Source organism: Bradysia coprophila, assembly GCF_014529535.1.
Source record: "Bradysia coprophila strain Holo2 chromosome IV unlocalized genomic scaffold, BU_Bcop_v1 contig_144, whole genome shotgun sequence".
Taxonomy (NCBI): domain Eukaryota; kingdom Metazoa; phylum Arthropoda; class Insecta; order Diptera; family Sciaridae; genus Bradysia; species Bradysia coprophila.
Window position 1 is genome coordinate 1152284 of NW_023503373.1, and position 25037 is coordinate 1177320.

Consider the following 25037-nt stretch of genomic DNA (forward strand, 5'->3'; position numbering starts at 1 on the left):
GCGTTGAACCAGAAATTATCGAAAAACGAAACTAGCGTAAGTCAACCCTGAGTAGAAGTACGAGTTCTCTATAGTTTATTTGAGTTTCTAACGCTAATATATATCACAATATTTTCAATCGCTTTTCAAAGAAAATCTAGTTTTCGGTCTACTAAATATTGAGTTTAGGTTTTTCATTGTTTGAGTAAAGTTATAAGCTATTGTCATATATCTAATAAGATTTAAAGAAACTCGTAGTTCTTGATTACATTGTTAGGATTTTCTTTACTGGGGGGGGGATTTAGGGGATTTTTAAAAACTGGGGGATTGACAGGGAACTGCGGTGGACTTTTCCCACGAGCTTGTATGTTGTTTTAGGCCCTGAAAGTTATGGAATGTAAAATCATGTGTGTTTCGGCAGGCATTCCTTCAAGGAACTATATAACGTAAAATTTCTGAAAGATTTTTGATATAATCTAAAGTTGGATCAAAGAACATATCAGAATGCCTTAAAACTAACCCAAAAACAGGCAAAGTAATCTTACGAGAATTTGTTAAGATTTGTTTAAGAAATTAATTTCCTTAAAACATACCCTGACTTATGAGGTTTTGCTACTCCACCAATATTTCACGTTAAAATCTAATATAATCTGTTAAATGAATATGAAATAATAAATATTTGAAGGCTATAGTGGATGCGAAGCTAAACTCAATTTCTTGTTCGATTTCTCATCAGTGCAATTATGTCGAAATTAATTACTTCTTCCTTTAAGAAATATCTCACGATGTATTTTCATCTTCAGCTGAGTGTATACTTCATCGATTTTGTGGTTGTATATCTTAGATTCAATTATTAAGGAAAGTTCATTGACGGAATCGTTTGCACGAATACGTGTATACAACTATGCACACATACAATATAGTAGCTTGTTGCGGACAAGAACACTTCATAGTTTTAGACGAAGATTTTTCGGATATCCTTCAAAACCAGAAAAGATTGTTCTTTTTAACAAACAATTGATTCCGGCTATTGATTTCAGAGAACGTACTACAAAAATGATTTCCAATCATGTTGGACCCTAATGCTCAAATTTAAACTTCCAATAGGGTCGACAAATCTTTCATTGATGAAAAGCATATCAATCACAAAAAACCCTAGCTCAGTCTGCTACTACCTACGATTCAGTACCACTTTTACCTGTAATGTCTTTGATTTTCTGCTTCTGTTAACAGATATATTACTGCATGTGACATTGAAATGTTAATGTTGGGAACCACTCCCAGAAGTCATAACAAAAACGTAAAATGTTAATCGTGGTCACCCCTGGTAGTCAATTCCAACACTTATAGATCTCACCGAGGCATGCCTTGATCATACATGACAATATAGTACAATATTAGTCAGAACCACAGCACCACTCCCAACATGAACTTTGAATTGACAAGTGTCAAATTTGGAGGCTTTAGGTACTGCATAGGATTGGTTGTATTTAACTCATACATACAACGAAAACAAGTAATGTATAAAAGAATCTGTTTGGATCAGATACCAGATAGTCTTGAGATGGACCTAGTTACAACAAATAAAAAACAAAATGAAGAATTAACTGATGTGCTTTTTGTCCCACTAGATGCAAACTGCGTTGAATAAAATCTAGTACTTCAATTGTGATAACATGGCTATATACGACCACTGTTATACCTAGCTTATGGATTACTTTCGTTGTCACTGTCGAAAACAGATTTAAATAATTAACTTTGCCATTGTTTACACTTCAAGAGAATTGTATTCATTACCTTCTTAATTTAATTGATATTTTCCTTAATTGTTTTTGGACATTACATTCCAGAATAGTACACAAGTCTAAAAATAGTTGAGTAATAGAAAACAATTTTTGACATTGCAACCTCTCGTACTTACCATCCGTTTCCTACATTCATACAATGTTAACATCATCTCATCATCGATGTGTTATCTACGACTGTTTATTTGAAGACATATCATAGCGTAAAACAAACTGGTATATAATATTACATGTCGTCTTGTCTATGACGAAGCTAAATAATGTGAGATTATGCTGCAAGACGTTAAGTCGGATTTATGGAATTAACGTTTATTGCCGTTTAAAATTTTCCTCCTTTGACTCTATAACGTTTCAATTGACTAGATAGCCTTGGAAAAATTGAATTTTCCTACAGAATGCCTCTAGGATATAATAAATTACTGAATGGGATAATGTACAGTTAACGAGACCGACGAAAAAAAAATGCCATAAATCGATCGGATTCAATTTCCAACAGTCCATAAATTTTGAAACGAAAACGCCTTTATTTATTTTCCATTCGATAGCTCCGATATAGCATGATAACCATGTTTGGTTGTTGGAACATGTATTTTCATGAGAATATGTTGAATTCGCTTTGTGAATTTTTATTATGATTCCACATTATCAGCCGATGATGTACATACATGCTATTATAATGTATGAACATTGCATGTAAAAATTCTCTGTCATCTTAAAATTGCTGAGGAATTTCATTAAAATTTTCTGTGCCAAGATGATGCAGACTGGGTATATGATCGCATAGCGGAAATATGCGTTCAATTAGAACCTTATTTGAACAAATTGAGACAACTTTATTTGGGACACTACTATGTGGTTGATTACGCTATATGTCTCCGTTAAACATTTACGAAGGAACTGAAAGTGGAAAATAGACTATCACATTTTTCAACTCAAATTGCTCTGAATTCTACAGAACGACAAACAATGCAATTCTTAAAAATAGTAGTTTATCGTCCGGAAACACGAGGTACTTATTCGGAATGTTTAATGTTTGTATTTTCTTTGAAAACGGAAGTATTTCCCATGCCTTACCCCTAACAGACATATAAGTATGCGATTCCTAATTCATCACAAAATTCTATGTTTTCAAGTTGCGACACAATATTCACAATCCTGATTTAGCCGGATGAACGAAAAAGTCGTTCGAAACACACACAAAAAAGTGTACGCAACAAAAACAAAAAACACATTTCGAATACTTCTGAATAGAACAACAACAACAACAAAAAAAAAGACGATGATGATTCCGAAGAGAGAGCGGGTTGGTATATGTGAAAAGTTTCCTCCATAGTTTTTTGCAACAATGATGTCATCTGAAGAAAAAAAAGCAATTTTGTAAAGTAGCATGATTCAGGCTATTGCTTTGAATTGGCTAAAACTTTTATATCGAGTAATAATAGCTTCATAACGACTCAGTTGTTATAAACGGAAGAGCCAAGTTCGTTTTTATTAGTTTTTACTTTTTGTTATTTTAAGCTCATTAGACTCTTCTACGTGATAATTTGGTACTTGGCATTTAAAAACAAAAAAAGTGGAATCGTTGGGAATGACCAGAAGAGTCAAGTAGATAATAAAAGAAAATTACCATAAAGTTTGAGCGACACAGATTAACTGGCAGGATCGTAATATTTTTACTAGCTACAGCAAACAAGTAATTATTGATTTCATTTATTATCGCGCAGCTACGAATAATATTAAACCAAATCAATAATTTTGTTTGCTTTCCAATATTAAGACATTAAGACATTTTATCTCAACGACATAAAAGCATGTTCCTATTCGAATACATTATTCCATTCCATTTTATTCGCTCACGAAGTTTGTCATGTTGAAGCGTGAGTTTTACATAAATGGCAATTTGTCACATAGCGTGCTTCAAACTAAGTTATTTAGCAAAAGTTATAGTATTACAAGATGGGAGAAGCATAACATAAAAAAAATGTTTTTATGATAAGCTCAACTCGTCGTTCAGTGTGATGTAGAATCAAAGACAATATCATTTTATGTGAACCTTAACCGCAAATATGTGCCGTATGCATTTAATGACATAAATCGGACAAATCTCAGAATTTTATACGAACGATAAGTGTTAAGACCAATAACCAATACCGTGATTGTGTTAGGGTTATTAAAGTTGATTCACAAAATTAGATTTTACCCAAACATTACAAATTTTTTAATCAATATGCCTCTCGTATCATACTAGATCATAAACAATACCCACAATGGACTTTTATTTTCGCCTAACTTAAACAGCCTCGATGAAGCGGGTACCCGCTTCATCGAGGCTGTTTAGCCTAACTGACTGAATGAGACACACAAAGTTACGAGACACACAAAGTTACATTAGATATTTGGTGTTAATTATATCTCCGCCTTAAGTTAGACTCAAGTATTACATTCACAGAAATCATCGTATGTAAGTGACGTCATAATACCAAACCAAAAATTCTCATTAACCAAATTATGAAGCTTGAGTGTGCTCATGCTTACGGACGTCTCTTTTATGCTAAGCGGAAAAAATTTCATTCAAAATTGTCCCCACCGGGAATTGAACACCGATATTCTTGGTAGAAGGCTAGTAGTACATACGCTACCCTGGGCCAACACTTCCGCATTATGTCATAGGACAGGACTGCTCTTAGCATTGGAAAGCAAGTAATTGAGACAACGTTGTTAGATTTTTGAGCAATGATATTGGTCAAGAAAGAGAAATAACAACGCACTTCAAGCATGAGTGGTACTAAAAATAGGATACTGAAACTGGACAGTGTATCAAACAAATTTTTACACTGTAAAAAAATCGGACACTTTTTTCATACAAAGTAGTACTATATTTGTCAGCCGTCATTAATAGCACTTTTGCTTGAAGTGCGTTGGACATGGTCAACAGCTTTCAATCTGCAAGGTGTAGCAAACAGTTGCTCAACATATAGACTTAACTCACCGGGTTTTTTACATTCTCAAAATTCATTCCACACCGTTTTGTAGGTATTTCAACAGAAGAAACGAATCATTGCACTCATTCGTACGTGTGGAATGGAAGCTATAAAAAAATAGTCGCCATTCTTAGTTGATAGAAACAAAACCCACAAAAAGTAAAAACTTATTTTGAGTTGAGTTATCTAATAAACATAATTTTTACAGTTGAGAGGCTATACGCAAATTACGAACGGCGTTTGGTGGAAAGGGTGTCAAGGATTTCGTAAGATACTACAATATTTCACTGATTTTTATGGAAAAAGTTGTACGTGGGAAAGGGTGGTCTTAAATAACTCAAGAAAATTAGAAATTCGTTCAGGTCGAGGTTCAGGTCTTAACCACAACCCACAAATCCATCCAATGCTAGATTGACCAATATACTATACAGTAACGGCTCCGTCTGCTACATCTCGCCTGTTACACGAGTCAATGTATGCGTGTCATGTACAAAAAGTGTACATGGCTAGTGCATGGGGCAGTGGATTTTGTGGCTTGGAAATATGTGGTACCTACGTAAAAGATAAGCAGAGTTTCCATGCCAAATTCGGATACTGTACAGTCCCTAAGTATTGTTTAAAACGAAAACAGACTCTTAGCCTTCGACAGACTTCAAGCATTCAAGTATATACATTAGGACAGTTATTATCGAATCAATTACTTCATCTACGTATTTCCGATAGACTAAAATCTTTCACTTCATTTGTTTTATCATCTATACTTTGTTATCCTTGTCCACAACAGATGCAGTTGCTGTCCGTTCGGCTAGGATTGAGTGTGAAAATTATCCATTAAGATTAAACCGAAACAAAACTGCATTGCTTTTAATGGTTTTTTCTGGCTGGACGACATAGTATCAAGTAGGTATAATATTATTGGAGTTCGTTAAAACCGTGCTTGTAATAAGTGCAATTTTAAATGGAAATAGTTGCAAACACGCTCGTAAACACGTAAACCCGCACACTTAAAACTGTAATGCCATTTTTTTTCTCCCCGGTTTTATTATAGGACCCACCTGTGATCCTCATAATAGTGGTTTTTTTGTGTGCTTTGCTGTGCAGAAGCAGTTAAGCTCGCACGGTAATGAGTGCAGTTTTTGTTGTGATTTTTTCTTTCGCAAAAAATAAAACTTCCTGCTTACAACGAGCGGCATTACTTGAATTTATTGCGGCAAAAAATATTAAACGATTTTAAAATAAAAAGGCCATTTAATTTAAGGCGATATCATTAAATACATGTAATCTTAGCCGAGTGAAAAATGTGGTAACTCATTTGAAGACAGAATAAAGAACAAAAAACTTGCGAAAATTGTTATTTTTTGCACGACAAGCATTTGTTTTAAAATGGTTGCTTGTTACTTCTTTTTAGTGCTGGTCGGTTAGCATAAAAACTCGATGTTAAAAACTTGAGAAAACGAACGTGAATATTAGGAGTACGTAGGTTGAGTATAGAATGTACATTATTCCGCTTAAATACGATTTAGAGATTCTTAAAACGTAATTTTTTTTCCCAATAACATGTGATTGTCTTAGAATCACCAATTCTATCCATTTCCCACAGCGAACATACTTAAATTTTAAATTCAGCACAAAACGTTGTTGGAGCAAAATACATCTGCTTATACAATCACAATAACAATGTTATTGTAGTATCATCATATTATTGAATTACCGAAAGACGTGAGAAATAATCTTTCGGGTGAATCTAAATAAACTGCCAATACATATTTGTTAGACTGCTATAAAATTCAATTTAAAAATGATTGTACGAAAATCCACTCTACCAAAGGAACATATAACTGAAACAAAACTAGAGCTCGGAACGTTCCAATTCGTTACATGTTTTTTGATTATTGTACCAAAAACAATGATTCGAAACGATTCGGAAGAGAACTGTTTTACCTAACCATATGATCGAGCCGTTTCGATCCAAAACGACAATTATTTGATCCATCAAAATGGAGTAATCTGTCAAGTCCGCAAACACAGAAAAAACAATTTGTTGTCTGCTGGCTTCAAATTTTTTTATTTCGACATGCGAGTGCATGCCTTCTTTCTTTGGATCTTCAATTTTTACAAGAATGCAAGGTGGGTTTTAAAACATTATTTTACCGACTCGTTACCGAGACCGAGCTTGTAAGCAATTGCTTTCGTAATGGCTGCATTGACCGAACCTTTTGTTCTCAACCATGCTTTCAGACAAATTCGCATTCGTATAGTATCCGCTGTCATTGCTTGTTGTTTGTTTGAGATAACGTCGGGGCCAGATGAAAAGAGTCGTTCGACGGGAACTCCTGTACCAGATGCGGCCAAAAAATCTCGTGCCATTTTCGCAAGGTTTGGAAATTCATTCTGGTGTATCTGTAAACAGAAAAAGAGTTGGGGAAATTAAATCAAATTTTTCGATGTAAAATCGCTGCGTCAACTTTCCTTCCACCATCCCAAGACTCCATTGATTCCCGTTTTTTCTTCGATCAAAAGTTCAGGGTCCACTACCGCCTCAGTTGAATATACTTTCACTTCATCGTCTATCGATGCTTTCTGATAATTTTTCATTTGACTGGAGAACAAATCGGCAAAATAATGTTTCTTCGGCTGTGTGTTCGATGACGTGCATTGGACGTTCTCATCTTGTGTGGAGTTCTTTGGTTTGTAATGGGATTTGTAAAAGTCGGTAAAACATTTTCTGCTATGGTCAACCCACTCCTTCGGCCATCCAGTCGCCTTGAACCAAACCAGTTTACAGCGAGGATCTAAAACTAACCAGAATTTAAGGTGACAGTTGCCAGTGAAATCTAATTACCTCGGAGTTACTTGTATTGACGATGTGTACTAGTCCATCGGTTGACGGGTAGTACTTTTCCAGCTTTTCTAATCCTTTCTGAGCAGCTTGTGACAGCCAAGGCGACGGCACGGTTGTATACGAACAGTTACGTTTTGCTCTCTTTGACGATGGTTCGGACAGGTCTTGGTGGTTCGATTTGAATTTTTCCAGGTGATCGAAAAGCGCTTGGTACACAATTGCAACTCTAGACAATGTCGGAGAATGTTCGTTCGATAGCATTTCAGTTGCCTCTCGAAACGGTTGAAGCAGTTCGAGCAGATCGTCGACTTTCTCCCACTCCAACTCATCCAAGACGTATTTGCGCTTTTTCGGAATCGAACGTAGTGTCAGGTCAAATGGTTCTTTCAAATCCTTTGCACGTTCCAACATTTGATGAGTGGAATTCCACCGTGTTCGAACATCGCGCAAGACCACTTTCGGTGCAATATTGGCGGCAACGCATTGTCTGGCGAGAAGTTCACGTCGCTGCGGCGATGATCGAATCGCCACGACTCCTTTTCGCATTTTCGCAACGACTGGTAGGACTTTATTCCGTTGCGACGAACTTTCGTGCCCTTCGTCCTCACTATCGCTGTCACTGGGATATTCAGTTGCAGGACCATCGCCAACGGAATTTATCATGTCACGACACGACAGGTTCATGATATGAGCAAAGCATCGAATTCGGAAATTCTTGGAGTCGAATGGTATGCCGAGTTCACGGAAAAGCTTCTCCAGTTCTTCGAATAACGTATCCATATTCGAAGCATTGTCGGTTGTGATACTCAAAAGCTTGTCAATGAGACCGAAATCCTTCAAAACAGCCCAAAACGCATCAGCCAGGTTTTTTCCTTCATGACTGCCTTGCAATATAGTCAAATCTATAACGGTCGCACACAATTCCCATTCATTGTTGATCCATCTAGCTATAACTCCTTGAAATGGATGCATGTTGGATGACGTCCAACCATCTATGACGAAGCTGATTTTGGATTCATTATTTTGAAGAGCTGTCTTCAGGTCGGATTTATATTCTTCGTACAGATCGGTGATAAGCTTTTTAGTGGTCTTAGCGCAAAAAAGACTGCATTCATTGTTCTTTCCGGACACATAGTTAATCAGATCTCTGAAGTACTGATTTTCCGTCAAAGTGAATGGTTCGTCGCAACAAACTATAAAAACGATGAGCTTATGACGGAAAACTTCACTCGATATTTTGTCATCAGCCGATCCGACTTGAAGGTCTTCAGTTCCTCGTTGAGAAGACGACGCATCGTTTTCAGATTTGGTTCGTTTCGCATTGTCGAATTCACCTTGATGTTTACGAATCATGTGATTATTGAGGGAACCAGTACCGCCGGATTTGGGAATGGCGTATGTCTTTCTGTAATTTAATTAATTTTTGGGTGAAATTTACAGCCAACTAATATTCGAGAAATTGTGCTTTCATACCCGCACAGAATGCATTTATAACGTGCCAATTCTTGTTCCCACTCGAAAAATTGATAGACCAATGCGCGAGGTTTTTTGGGTGTCGAACTGATAATTTGTTCCTTTCCGGGAACGTAAATGACAATCGGTGCGCTTTCTATTTCATTCTGAGACCGTATATTCAAGATACTTTCCATTACTCAATCGAAATCAATAACAAAATACTGTATGAAACAAGGGCAAGCTACAAAATTTCTGAACCAATTTTGAATTTATACTTCATCGACTACTAGATTGAGTTTTGAATATGAATTGTTTTAAAACGAACTTCGTGAACGATTCATATTCCGTTTATTACGTTCCATTCCATTAAGAACGTTTAATTCCGTTTTGCACTTTGAAACAGATTGAACCAAAACGGAAATTTTTGATTTTGGAACGAAACTGTCCGAGCTCTAAACAAAACGACCATAACGTACCTTAACAGATGGATGGAGGGTACCGAAATAATTCACGGCAATCTATCGTTATTATAATAACATGGCCCATATAAATTTACCATCGAATTGCTGAAATCGTTTTAGTAAATTGGTAAATGGCCTCACAGCCAGCAAACGAAACCAGGTAACCCATCAACATAAAAAACATTTTCGGTTATTCGTTCGCTAAACTTCAGCAATTTTACAAGGTGTAAAGCATTGAGTGTAGCTGGCGTACCATACACAAGCAGAAAATCTAAATTGTAAAAAAGAACGTTGCTGCGATTATAAGGGTGAGACCACTTTACAGAAAATTTCACGAGATAGCACAAACATTTCTGGCTCTTGCTGTATTACAATTGGTATAAGGGCTGGATTTTATTGAATTCCATGAATAGAATGTTGCAAGTGGTTTCTATTTTTACATATTTGAAATTATGAAAATTTCAATTTATAATACAATTTGGTGAAAAGTCAATTTTAGTTTGAATAATTTAGAAAAACTTTTCCAGCTAATGTTTGCAGGTGAATTATTTCAAAAAGTACGTTTGGCACACGTATTTAAGAGAATGTTTTAAATTAGTCATTGAATTTGGTTTTACGAACTCTCAGCTTTACAACTACAGAAACGACGAGTAATATTACCAGTACCGAACTCTCAAGATACAACCGAGGATATAACAGACATTTCAATTAAGAAATTCTTAGCATCTAAAGTTAGAATGCCTTTCAAAATACCAGGTAGACAGACATACAGCCCGCAAGGTATCACAACTTTCTTTTTGAATAACTTTTGTTAACTTTATTCTTGTTGATAAAAGTTATCAGTTGCATTTAAGTTTTCTTTAAAAGATTTTGTTTATTGATCATTCGTACATACACCCACAGCGAGCCAAACAACGTGAGACGTTATAGACGTTATAAAATCGATTTACGTCCCCTTGGGAATTTTCCATTCAATATCCTCTTTACACAGCTTATAGTAAACAGCGGAAAAAAAAGTATACACAGGATGCATGATAAATCACATATATGAATGAAGGTATTTGAAATGTATTCTAACATCAATAAAAATTTCGCAGCAAAGCAAAAGTAAAACGTGGAAACTTTTCCTGAGTCTGGATAAAACATTCAACGGATGATATTTGTAATAGCTAGGGAATAAATCGAACGGTTCCCTCTTTTTTCCCTGTACGTTCTCTATAAACGATCAATTGGATTAAAAATAAATTGAGAAGCAAAGTTTTACGTCCATGAAAGGATTCATCATCACTTTTGTTTAACTTTTCAAAAAACCGTTCGTTCAATTGAAAAATATCTCTAAAACAAAATTATTTCAAAATCTTTGACCATAAGGAAGTCATTTATTATTTGTAGTTGAAATGAAACGCTGCGCTGGTTATTCGAACTTTATTTTTCATTTTCATAAACCATTTCAAAGAATCAACTCTCTCAGCAGAATTTCATAGAAAATAGTTTTTCTTAACATACAACTTTACGATGCAACAAATCGCTTAAATTACAGTTATAACTTTTGGATATATATGCAGAAAATATTTTCCTATGTGCAAAGTTTATCGCTTGGTTTACAATTTTAAATAAATCGAAAACAAATTATTCGGCACGATTGTCGATGTATGTTACGAAAAACCGATCGAAGATTTATTACGATTTTTATAACTTGCTCTGTTCGTGTAGCCTTTGCGCAGCCGAGTTATATCGAAATTTTAAACAAATGAAATGATATGAAAATGAAATTTACGAGCGGGCGGTGGATGCATAGGTAGTGGCATTCCCTACAGTTTTACATTGAGAGGTAGTGAAATTTCAGCATACATTTGCTTCAGCTGTTTTTCAGGATCACCTGTCGAAACTGTTTATACGTCTTTATACTGTTTTACCACTACCACGCACGTGCGTATAAACAGTTTTGATTGTATGTGTGAATCAGCTGAAAAACAGCTGAAGCAAATGCATGCTGAAATTTCACTGCCCCGGACTGTATGTGTATTCAGCAAATGAAATTTAATTACATCAGGGAATTATAAGATCCGAAAATGTCAACGATTCTTATCATTTGTTCTACATGAGTTACATCATAAGTTCGCTATTACGATATGTACGTATGAGTATAAGAAGTATGGTATGAATTGGAATGAAATTGTCAGATTCCACTAATGTAATTTCACAAACGTTTAAACAGTTACAACGAATCAGAGATGCAAAAATTAAGCAAATAAATCAACCTGTCATCTGCTGTCATCTGTTATGGACAACGACAGAATCATGTTCAAATGAAGTAATAGTTTGATTATTCAGTAAAACTGTTAATATGCTTGCCGTCTGTTACAAGTTAAGTGCAAGTAGAATGAACAATAAAAAGCATAGATTGGTAATTCTAATTGCACTTACAGTTCAAATGAAGTTACACGCCGTAAGTGTGCCTAAAATTTGAATTTTGAGTGAACGATTCGGTGAAAAAGTGAACCGAAAAATACATTTCAACGCTTCATTGTATGAAAATGACGCTACGTTAGAAAGACCTCCGCACTTTCCATTTTGAATTTCGACCGCACTTACGGCGTGAATTCTTGCTTTGTTTCTGAATAGTATTGATTAGTTTTGTAAAGTTTCATTAAGTGAATTGAGAAACAATCTCTTACTTTCTTGTACATAACATTTCCGAAAACAGCATATAGAGCAATGTCATTTAGTCAGAGCCGGATTAACACGATGGGCTTTAGGGGCTTAGCCCCTTGGCGCTGGATAAAAGTGGCGCTGGAAAATTAATAATGAATCGTGTTAAGTTTACTGGTTTCATTAAAATAAACTACTTTTACCGATATTTGAAAAAAAAAATTCCTGCGGCGCAATTAAAAAGATATGGCATCACAGTTTTTACATTTTCTTGTTTGGAAATTCCTGATCCAGAATACTGGGAAATCAGGAAAATTAAACTTCAAATTCTTGATTGGCATTTTATTTCCGATAAGAAAATCAGTTTTATCATCGGGAAATTTCAACTCTCAGCATACTCGTTTAGTAGTAGCATATGTCCTACAAAAGTCATTTAGAGGTAATAACATGGCAGATGTAAAATTGTTATTCAAAATCAATCCAGGGTATCGACGAATTTTGTCTAAGAATGCATTCACGAAACCATGAAAGAAAAATAAAGTTGCACACGCAATGTATAGTCTTGAAAGTTTCTTGATGGAAAGAATCTACAAATTCTTTGCTCGCTTCGCTCGCGGTTACTTTATCCTTCCTTTCAGTTTTAAACGAATATCAGCAAAATGAAAAAAACTAGGCCCACTTTACGGGTAGGTCAGGTCCTTTCACTGACTGAATTTTTCAATCAATTTTTGCGATTGTTATATCGTTATATCGATTGTTGTATCATAAAACTGTCCCTCTATTCTCATGTTATCGTAACCAAAAATATTCGTAACTTGAGAGCTGCGTGTATAAAATCCCGTAAGATGATAAGTTCAAGTCACGAATTCTTAAAGTAAAGAAAATACGAAGAAGATTTCTTGCTTATGTTTTGAATAAAAATAAAACTCGTTCATTTTTTTTTTACAAACAGCTTACCACGAAATCACTCAAAAAAAATCTTTTCGAAATGAATTCTGGATTATTACTCCAATACTTTCCATTAACGAACCTAGCCTCAGAAATTTCAGTACTCTCGATTCAAAAACTTTTTTGGAAATACATTCAGAATTACTCGAGACGAAAATTCTTTTGAGAATATCATAGAGATCACCCATTCCTTTTTAGCTCATCTTCAAACTTAACCTCAGGAATTTCATTTCTTGACGATAAAAAAATGGAAATTCTCAAGTTATCTTGTTATCAATAGACGAGACAAAAATTCTTTTGGGAGTATCATAGAGATCGCATCGCCCATCCGTTTTAACCTATCTTCGAAAATTACCCTCAAAAATTTAATTAATTTTAATTTTAATTTTAAAAAAAATTTGAAATCCGTGGCAAATTACTTAAGTTATCGTTTTATAGGAATGAACAAAGTATGACAATCATTTTAGAATGTTTATTATCCGTCAGACCCATGACTTTCTTATTACCATTCCTCCGAACCGATCGTTAGGATATTGTCAGGATATCGACACTAATATTATTTTTAATACGTTTAATACGTTCACGAAAAATAAAAGCCATGTTTTTGTAATTGGCGCTCGAAAACTAATAGCCCCGTGGCGCTGAAAACCTTATTCCGGCTCTGCATTTAGTCCAATTACCGAAACCACTTTGACCAAGACTAATTCTATGTTCTATCACAATGGTCATCTGAATAATGTGGTATCGCTTGTTTAGAGACAAGCTCTCCATTTATCAGCACCAATCATTCGTTATGGTCTTGGGATAAAATTATTTAGATATTACGATATAATTGTATTGTATGTAGTATCGACGGCTTAATACCATCAAAGTTTTCTCAGTGGAAATGCTCTTTTCTTTTTTGTGGAAATGCTAAGACAGGTGCTATTTGCTCCTAGTGACAAGTAGTAGGAAATAGTACGCCGATAGAAGAAAATAGTGTATATAGTGTATAGATGATCGTTTTTGGAGAGATACTATGTCAGTTAGTATAGAAATCAGCAATCAGCATACCCTTCGTAGCAAGCATGTGAGTCTCACTATCTTTACAAACAGTTGGAACTAAGCTTTCGTATCCATAAAGTATAGGGGTTCTTACGGGGGAAACGTCGCAGCGTCCTACTACCATCTCAACAGGTTTATTATTTTTTGTGATAGTTTGCAGTACCTTTATTAATTGAAAACTCAACTGAGTTTAGTTTCAGCGAATTGTATTTAAGTTGTGAATTTTCATTCATAGATGCTTTCACAAACATGAATCGTTCACACAAGTATCTGAGATCAAGAGAATAACATATTTTAGAAAATTAAATACTAATTCAAAAGAAAAATTGAATCATCTCAACCAACTCAAAGTCGAAAGCTGAAATATACGACGGAGGACGGATGATTTTAGATTTTATGCATGTTATAGTGAAATAATTTACAGTAGTTTCGCTTCAAATGTTAAAAGCATATTTTGCATTTTTAATTAGAGATCTTTCTTTAATATTTTATCCGTTTCATACATGGCCCAATTCAAGTGTTTCGAAATTTCCCTATTTACACAATCTATTTATCATTATTTATTTAATCGTATTATCTAATTAAATTAGTCAGCTGGATAGAAGATGGCATTAAATGTTATTATATCCTCACTATGTATTATTTTTAAATTAAATGTTTGAAGCTTTCACGATTTCATTTTAATGATTAATTTACACAAAAATATAGTCAGAGGGTAATATATAATTACTTTCATTTAATTCGCTTTTCCGACTTCTTCGTACTGTCTTTCGGATTTAAATGGAAGAAAACTATGAAAAAAAAAAAATAACTCACTGGCATTCAAAACTTATGCAAAACTTTATATATTCGTTTGAATAAAATTTCATTGCATTAATTTGAATATTCGTAGTTATTAGGACGAACGAGCATATACCACACACCCATAATTATATTTACATTTTTGTTTTTGCAACATCGTTGGTTTGAATAAATGCATAGTTTATTCAAACGAAGGATTCAAAGTGATGTTGGATGTTTGATAATGCCTTTGCAGGTCAGTTTAAAGGATGATAACATTACTAAGTTTGCATCTGGATTTTCAGAATTGCTCTCCTCTACTAATTTAATTTACTTTGAACTGTTGGAGTCAAGTGTTCAGGTTAAATACGTTGAGTGATTGTACCGGTTGGCATTTGCAAATTAAAACATAAATCTTAATGTAGATGTTTTTTGCAGGAGCTTTAAAGCGGGATTTTAAGATTATTAGTTTTTTTTTATCCTTATAACATCTCGACAGATTAGTCAAAATTAATCAAGTTGACTATGAAGAAACAGTTGGTTCTTAACAAGTATCATCTCTTGACACTTATTTTTTGCCGAATTAATACTGCCACTTTCAAAATTCGGTAGTTTTGCTTAAAATAAGAGTTTTAGCGAATAGAGTCACGAAATTTCGACACACACATACACTCTCGATCTATCTCTTACAGTGAAAATAACAGTGAAAAGGAGAGTAATCAGAGAAGCGAAAATGCTTAACTTTATGTGTGCAGCTCAAACTCTCTACTGTAAGGCAAATGACGTTGCTTGATTGGATTGCTTATTCTCAGGGTCAGGCCCTTTATTTAAGCTCTGGTTCTGGTGCCTGGTTGTAGCGCGTTGATAGACTTCATTGTAAATTTCCGCTTACATAGTTAAAAATAGTTATTCAAATCACAAAACGTTGAAAAGTCGAGTTTCCGTGTGAATCTGGTTGATACTAGGAAAAGCCGAGGTCAATACACACGCGAATATTTGACTTTTCCTAACTTATGTTGAAATATCGCGACTTTGTCGCTTATTTCCAACGTCGTTTAGGAAAAACGTTGTTCCTAACTTCTGTTAAAATGCTTTTTTTAGCGAATTTGATTCCAGCACTCGCCTCCGGCTCAAGCTGGAAACCTCTTATTCCCTAAAAAAGCATTTAGCATAAGTTAGGAACAAAGCTTTTCCTAAACGACATTGGAAATAAGCGACAAAGTCGCGATTTTTCAACACTAGTTGGGAAAATACCTATTTCATTATTATTCCGAGTTGAATTGTTAACAGTACGGTGTTCGACGCATGTAGCATTTTTGTGCTTTATGGCCATAATAAACTTCGTTTGTAACTCGTTATGAAAACAGAATTTTTTAGAACACGTCGTAAACTTTCCTTAATGAGGTAAAGCCCAAACAATTCCACTTTTCATCACTCGTAACAAAAAATACTTTTATAATTCATCAATTTAAACAAAAACTTTGTGGATATGGTAGAATAGCAGCAGTGGTTAGTCGAATGACAATTTGATTTTTAGAATTAAATAAATACTCCACATATTATTTCCTATCACATGCCACATATAGATACAGGCCCGGACTGGCCATATGGTGAATTCGGGGAATTCCCGATGGGCCTTTTGGATTTTTGTATGACAATTTTTAATTTGTGGGCCTTTTTAAATTGTCGTTTTAAATTGAGTTGCATGGAGCCCCCGATGGGCTTTTTCGAGCCAGTCCGGTACTGTATAGATATGACGTTCGACCGAGTTAAATGATTAAAAATTAATGATGTTGCGGATGTCATTTGTATAGCATTGCATCAGCAATAAATAATGTACATAAAAATTATCGTTGAAAGGAAACAGAGCATTCCTGTACTAGGTAGTATATATACTTTGTTTACATTGCGAATTTTCAATGAATTCATTTTTCTCAACTTCATTATATTGCTTTTATTTTCAAGTTCAAGAATTTTCTTTTTATTCACTAAAAAGCGGAAATTGCGAAGAAAATTAAAAGAAAAATTAAAAACAAACTGAAGTAGAAAATGGGTACTACGGATACGGACTGGTAACTCAATCGGAAACCGGAAAAAAAAGTTGTTGCATCTTAAAAAAACATTTTCTGTTGTTTATGTGTTTGTGAAAATTGTGTATAATTCTGGAGTGCTGGAAATTAGAGACCCGCTCGCCCCCCTCATACTAAAAACAATTGTATTACGAGTTCTCCTTCAGATGAATTGGACAACAGAATTTTATGTATTTTTGACCTTACCTTCGATGAAGGTACTCTTCATATATAAGCTGGGTACATAATACAAAATAAAAATAAAACGCATTAAGGTTAACTGTGTAATGTAGAAGATAAATGGAATTCGTAAAAGAGAGAATTTCATATTTATCCTAATCACATTCAACACTGTCACGTTTTCACGATAAAGCAAAATTATGGCAGAAAACTTTATCACAACAGTAAACGTTTTTCGGCATTTTATTTTCTATTTCAGATTTAATCAAGTTCTGTGACAGGTATATCTGGGAAAAGTAATATTCGTAATGACTCGTCAACTTTCATAGACCCGAACAACTATATAGGGTTTCCGTAGCTTAGATTTGATCAGGTTTATATTCTCGGAACACTGAGGTAAAGTCACAATATTTTTGTCGTCAGAATCCATGTAAAAATATTAGGAAATATTCCGCTTCGATAAAAAAGTTCTCTCAAGCAAATCAATTGGCTTGTTCGATGTATCGATACATATAACACCAACACACTATTTATTCTGTCTGACCCACGTTTAATCAGAAAAGAAAATGAAACGAGCCCCACAACATGTCATTCTAAAAATAAGCAACTCTAATTAAAATCGGTTTGAGGTTTGAGTAAACATTACTGGTAATAAACCGCAAATAACCGAGACCGACCAATGTTTCGAAATTCAACTTGAACAAAAGTCCATTTGCTGTGCAAATTATTTGGTCTACCTTCTCGTAGTTATACCGTGCTATTTGAAATTTCAATTGAGCGTCTCTCTCATTCATTTTACCAATCAATTATCTATAAAGTATGGAATGCATGTGTATATCGCCATTACAACCACTTTGTATACACTATACTTTATTGCATAGACACTTAATCTGTCCTTTGTAAGTATGTTATGTTATATGTTGAGGTCACAATATCTTTAGCTTTAATCATAATTATTATGAAAATTTATTGAAGAGCACAGCATTCATAGAAATTGGAAGATATCTCTTAATGAGACCAATGAAGGCGAATGAAGGAAAATTATAATGAATTATCGAATATCCGATGAATTTCCTGCAAATGGAAATGGCTCATGGGAATAATTTATGAGAATATTGATTTCCAATGTTTTTTGTTGGTGGCATCAACTGAAAATGTACGGTAACTGGAATTCATTATGATGCCATGTACTTTACCGTAGCCATGCAAATAAATAGCTCAGAAATATCTATTTTTTTTTTTAGTTGGAATCTATGCAACTTTTCTTTTCGGAAAAAAAAATGGGAAAAGACGCAAATAACAACTGAAAGAAATAACAAACTGGAGTAAATATCCCAATACGATAAACAAGAGAAAACTCTTGATGTAGAGGCTAAACCGTATGGTACAATTTGGTGCTATTGCTTTAAATGCAAATTTAGTCGATTCGAGCAGAAACAATATTTCAAAAGTTACATGTTCCACGAGAGGCCTGACCTCAAAATGTGGGTAAAACTCGCCTTCTGATTACGTAAGCCATCGAATAAATTTAAATTGAATGCAATAAATGTAGTTTCTACTTGGTGTAGTTCTTTCACATCCAAAAACTTTTCATTTAAATTGTGCTGTTTTGAGGATGAGGTGTGAATTGCTAATACGAGACACAAACAGATATCGAGATTAATCAATTTATTTATATCACTTGAGCATTAGCAATTTAAGCAAAAAGAGCATTAGTAGAGATCACGAGTTGTCATCACATTTTTCCTTATACTTTTGACGTATCGTGATCCTTCCTAATGGTGTTGCCAGCTTGCACCTAAAGTACCAAAAGGAAACGTCGAATAGGTTCAAGATTCGCTCAATGCATGTACATATCAGGTACCACGTATGGCCGGTTTAACTTGAACGCATTCATTATTCACGTCAAAATAATATGAAAATGAGTGCGTTTGAATCCGTTTTTATAATCGTTATGTCCTCCGTGGTGACATTAGACCATACCTGGTAGTTCATATTAATTGCCTTAAAGCACAAATGTGTCGAATGTGTTAATGTTCAAATACAAGACATTCAATATTGTGCGAGTTCGAGCGTCGCATTTTGACAAAGCGGACATCTAATCTATCGAGTAATTTACTTTAATTGATGTTCGCGACTCTGCTCTGCCAAACACGCGTATGCAAATAAAATATGTTGCAAATATCAATTAAATTTCGAAAATTGTGAAGCACCACATGAAATAGACTTCATCACTGAGTTTTAATTCGATTTTGCGAATGTCGTTGCTATCGTTTCAGTAAATGATGTATATGATTGCGCGCGTGTGTGTGTGGGTCAATGAGTGGAATATAATTTACGTTGGCCAATGTACACCAAACAGTTGATTTGATGAAATATTTGAAATCCTTTCATTCAAATCATGTATTCGGTTTCCATTTTAAATCGGAATTTATCATTGCAAATTGTCTGTAAATAGGTTACTGAAAATGTGTGAAGCGAGCTAGATGCAAATTAAATTATCAGCCGGTGGTCAAAAGCCTCTTTTGTTACTTATTATCGTGTGATTTTTGATGGCGATTTGAAGCTGTAGCACGACCTAATTAATATTTTCCGTCTAATTATTATCAATGTGAAATGAAAACTGTTATACCGAAATAGAGCGCGTAAGTGCCTCGTGAAATAGTGTTATCAGATGGCATTGACTCTTTAGACATCACAGAAATATTTTTGTTAATTTTTTTTGTTCATACGGCAATAATTAAAACGTTTCGAAATACCAATGACAATCTAATATTTTAGAAACGGCAGACGTATCGACCAACAACTGTAACGAATAAATCTGTTGCTCCTTTCTTTAGAATTATCGCACATAGTTTGAAACATAATCCTTTACTTCCATTGTTGTAATCCATTATCGCTATATAATTATTGTTCATCGCTTATAAGTGCGGCAGCCATAGAACTGCCCGTGTCCATGAAAGGTGCACGGGATGTCTTGGGTGATTTGGATAGCTCCCTGAAAAAGAAAAGTTCGGGTGCCAAGCTGAAATCCTGTCAGTTTTCGGGCAAAGGAGGGGGGGAAGTCTGGAGTGCACTGTTTCAGTTTTCGACCATTTTCGAACACTCTGAACAAAATATTTCCTATTTTTATGGATGATATCGATAGAGAATTAAATTTCCTAAATCCTAGAAGTTTTTTCAAGTTTTTTGGGCAACATAGGTTGGTCCAAAAATGTGGTCAAAGTGAAGAAATATTTTGAAACGTCTACTTTTTCACTGTTTTTGTCATATTTCAGACGGAAACAATGATTTTATGCTTAGATAATGTTCTGCAATATTGTTGCCCGGAAAATTCTCTACACATATACTATTTTCGAATGTCTAAAGCCACCTGAAGGTTACAGGGTGGTCCAAAACAATATGTCTGTAGAGAAATATTGATAGCAATTTTTAGTCATATTTGTCGCAGAAATGTTGAAGATTAACGATGGAATTATATTTTTTATGATTTGTTAAGTTTAACAGGCTGAACACCCTTATTTAAGTAAGAAGATTTCACGAGGATAATATTAGAAACATGTCAATTTCGGCCACTATTTTGATACATATATTGACATTTAGAAGTAAGCAAAATTCCAAGTTAATATTCACTCATTCGATAAGTTATCGAACATCTATCAATTAGAAATATGGCTACAAGCATTTGGACAATACAGGGTGGATCACAATGTTTATGAAAGGCAGAAGAAGATGAAGTAATGTGAGCATGTTAACAGGAAAATTATTTTTGCACCTCCTGAGAACTTAGTCCGAGGCTTAGTCTATTACGAACTGATGTTAGTAGTTTCATTCTTGAATCTTTAAGCATCTAAGACTACTTACAGGGAAATCTGAAAAATATTCGAACAGATGATTCGTGGAAATGACGAACTTGTGTTCTATGTCCATTAATGCGTCTGGAAAATGCGATTCACATGAAAGTGGTTTAGAAGAATGACTATATTCATGAAAATATTTTCACGAATTTTCTCAAATTTCACGATTTTCTCAAATTTTCGTGAATTTTCCCAAAAAGTTTTTTGTGAAAATTTGAGAAAATGGCGAAAATTTGAGAAAATTCGTGAAAATATTTTCGCTAATATAGGCACTGGCTCAGATACAAAGGAGTTAACAAAGGTTTGCATAATATTTAGTACAACTCGGCACAACCAACGAAAAAATATTTACTCTGCAGAAAAGGGCAATCAAATTTCAGCTTAGGTTTGCTTCAGCTCATACAAACAAAACTGGTTATGAGTATACAAATTTAACAGTAATGCATTTTCCAACATTTTCCTCGGTCTTCCCATATTTCTTTAATTTTTGCAAAAAAACATTTAAGACAATGTAGCAAAATTTACTAAAATATGAAGAATTTTAGGAAAATACGAGAAAAAGTTTTCTTTAAAAATTCTGAAAATAACAATCAATTTCACTGTTTTTCGTTCAGTGATGTAATTCGTGAAGACTGTCCGATTTTACCTTAAAATGTTTTATGGGTAGATCCTTCAACCAATCCCGCTTAATTAGAACAAGATTAAAGGAAAACCAATTAACACACCTGTTGTTGGGAAGTAAATTAATGATGTTCAATTCTCTTTGAAAATTCATCACAAAGGTAACATGTTTGAGAATTTTTGTTTTTAAAGAAAGGCATAGCAATACTTAAGAACGGAAAAGTGGGACAAACTCATTGATTTAATTGGGAAATTGAACACTTCTACCGAACTTGTTATTATGTCTGGTACAAAACTTTTTTTTAAAGAAACTTTTAAAATATTCGTACGCCAATGAAGCTTGAAAAAATTACAAGCGAAATATACATCTTTATCTTATTGACACAGGCGTATTAAATTTCGATTTTTCTTTTCCATGATCACGATTTGATGTATATATTCATTTCATAGATGTGCCTATACATTATGTTATGAGATTGAAGAAAAAAAAACCGAAACGGAGAAGCATATAGATTAGATTGTCGGGAACGATGCAAATATGCTTTGAAAACGGATATGTGTCAATTTCTAAGGGGAAAATATACAGAAGCTTTTTCGAAGACCTGCGATGAGAGAGACATATAAGTTTTGAGCGAAATGACAGTATATTATACAGCAGAATACGTGATATACACAAGTTTTGTGATTGTGAAAATCGCGAAAAATTTCTCATCAGTATGAATTTGCTAAACAGCAAAGCCATTACATGCAGGTACATACATGACAACGTCGAAAGCAAGACAACGAAATACTTTTTATGAAGAAAATGTTTAAAACACATTACACGGTGAGCGTTGAATGAAATATTCAGTTAAGTCGAGATGTCCGTTTTTGCGTTGAATGAAAAATTCAGTTTAGTCGTACTACTTGTGTCATGCACATGAAATTTTCTTTGATTATAGGTGAGGGCAGTACCTTACTTGAACTTAGGTTATGTTTAGAATTACGTAGAATTGCTCCAGAAACTCATTTTACACAAATGGCGAAGAACTAAATTGAAAAGTAACCAAAAGTGTATGTCGTTTCTTGAATTTGTTAGTAGCGCGATCTATGTGCAAAAAATACATTGGTAAGGTACCACACTATTATACTGTTGACTCACGACGTGTGACCTATGTTGTGCAGATCCTCAGACCTTCACCTCGCATGACATGGTTTGGTATCGTTATAAACCTTAGACTTCATGCTAATTAACATATACCTTGTCCAATCCGAAATTAGACTGTCCTGATAGTACCTGTCAGCAGTCAAAGTTTACCGATGGTCATTATTTGTAACATTTTCTACAGATCGAAATACTAGGCCCCACCTTTTGGGAGGGTCAGGTCCCTTGACTGACAGTTTTTTCAATATATTTTTGATTAATTTCATTGCAGAACTTCCGAAGCATCACTGATACAAATGCCTACATTTGATCCCAATTTATTTTTACATATGCTGTATTCCTAAGAAATTGTCAAATTTAGAACATTAATACATCGATTACTCTATGGCATGTTCTTTTGTAACATTTTCGTGCATGGTATTTTTTCAATACAAAATAAAGATATTTTAAACATTGGAAATGATTTAAAAACTATTTCTAATTGATAAATAAAGATGAATCTTCATATTGAGACAAAAAAAAATGTAAAGTATTATGAAAAAACTGCCAAGTACAACGAAATCAAGCGTCGTTCCGAACGTTTCTAAAATGAGAAAAATTGTATGCAGGCATCGACGGCAAAGGTGTTTTCTTATGGTATCGTAATAAAATGTGAACCATTAATGTGAACCATCAATTTAAAAATTAAAAGAAGGGCAAAACTTCATTTTCATCACGTATTAAGTTAAATTTTATTGTGAAATAATTATAAAATAATTAAAAATATCACCGTTCCGAACGTTTCATTAGTAAAAAATTTTAAAATGTCATACCGATAGTCAACAAGCTTTCGCACAAAACGCTCCTAAAGTGCATTAAATTGGTATACAAATATCGCTTTGTGCGCTATGTTACATTAAAAACAAAGGATTTATGACACCAAATACCGGTATCAACCAAAAATCCGCTACAAATTTCTGTAAAATACCGGTAACAAACAAAAATGTGGTGCGGATACATTTTAGTAAGTAAGTAAGATTTTCAATCAACCATAAATCGTAAATAAAATGCAACTCGTGTGAATTACGGCCCTCGCTCCGCTCTGGCCGCAAACTTCCCACTCGTATGAGGTATCTATTATTCTGTTTGATTGCCATTTTGTCAAATTTGAGAGTAGATGCGAAGTTTTGCGAATGTGGAACGATGAAAAAAGGGAAGAATAGACAAAACGTCTTTAAGTTACATTTCGTAGAAGGATGAATTCCCTAGGAAAGAACAAAACGCCATCTCGTTACATTTTGTAAAAGGATGAATTCCCTAGGAACGGACAAAACGCCTTCACCATACATTTTGTAAAAGGATGAATTCCATACGAACGGACAGAACGCCTTCTCATTACATTTCATAGAAGGATGAATTCTAGGAACGAACAAGACGCCTTCACTATACATTTCGTTAAAGGATTAATTGAATTCATTGAATTCCCTAGGAACGAACCGCCTTTGCTTTATATTTCCAAAATCGACAAAGTGTGAAGGAAAGACAATTTTTTTTTTACTTTTACTGATTTAGTGAAGAATATAATATCCCGTAAAAAAACACTACTCGTGAGAATGACACACTCGTATCGGAGTTGTAAAATATTTTGTTTGATTGTTGGAATAATGAATTTAAAGAAAATATTCAGAAATTAATTGAGAATGACTTATTATATATTGCCTACAAAGAATGATGGTTTAACGTTTTTCATAAAATTTCCTACACTTTTCAATCATAGTCTCTCCAGCAGGCATTTTTCTGCCGTAAGACATTGAGTAAAAAACATCTTTCTATGTTAGTCAACTATCGAATTTGTTAGTCAATTATCAAGTTGTTAGTCCAACTATCAGATTTGTTAGCAGTTCACTAACAAGAGTTGTTTACCGGTTAGAGGCTGCGCATTTACTGACGAAATTTTTCTTCCTACATGTTTCATGCACATTATTGAAAACAAACTTAAGATGATTTGCTCATACTACGCAACAAAATCAAATTTCATCAAAGTAATCTTTTTCGATTGAGGCTATAATCAACAGTGTAAAATGCTGTTTTTCTGGGATAGCTTCCGGATCCTTCGTCCCACATAGCCCATCTTCGAACTTAGCCTCGGGATTTTAGTTCCACACATTTAAAAAAAAAAGATTCATCTAAATTGGTTCAAAATTACTCAAGTTATCGTGCCTTCAACGAAGAATTGTTAC

At 34.3% G+C, this 25037-nt stretch overlaps 1 long non-coding RNA gene across 1 annotated transcript; it reads right to left on the reverse strand.

Moving 5' to 3' along the window:
- Nucleotides 1–12248: 12248 nt before the first annotated feature.
- Nucleotides 12249–24786, reverse strand: LOC119071367. The gene is made up of 3 exons (XR_005086634.1): nucleotides 24777–24786; nucleotides 22259–22263; nucleotides 12249–12368 (listed from the first exon to the last, which is right to left on the reverse strand). It is a non-coding gene; the product is annotated as an uncharacterized LOC119071367 (long non-coding RNA).
- Nucleotides 24787–25037: the final 251 nt, after the last annotated feature.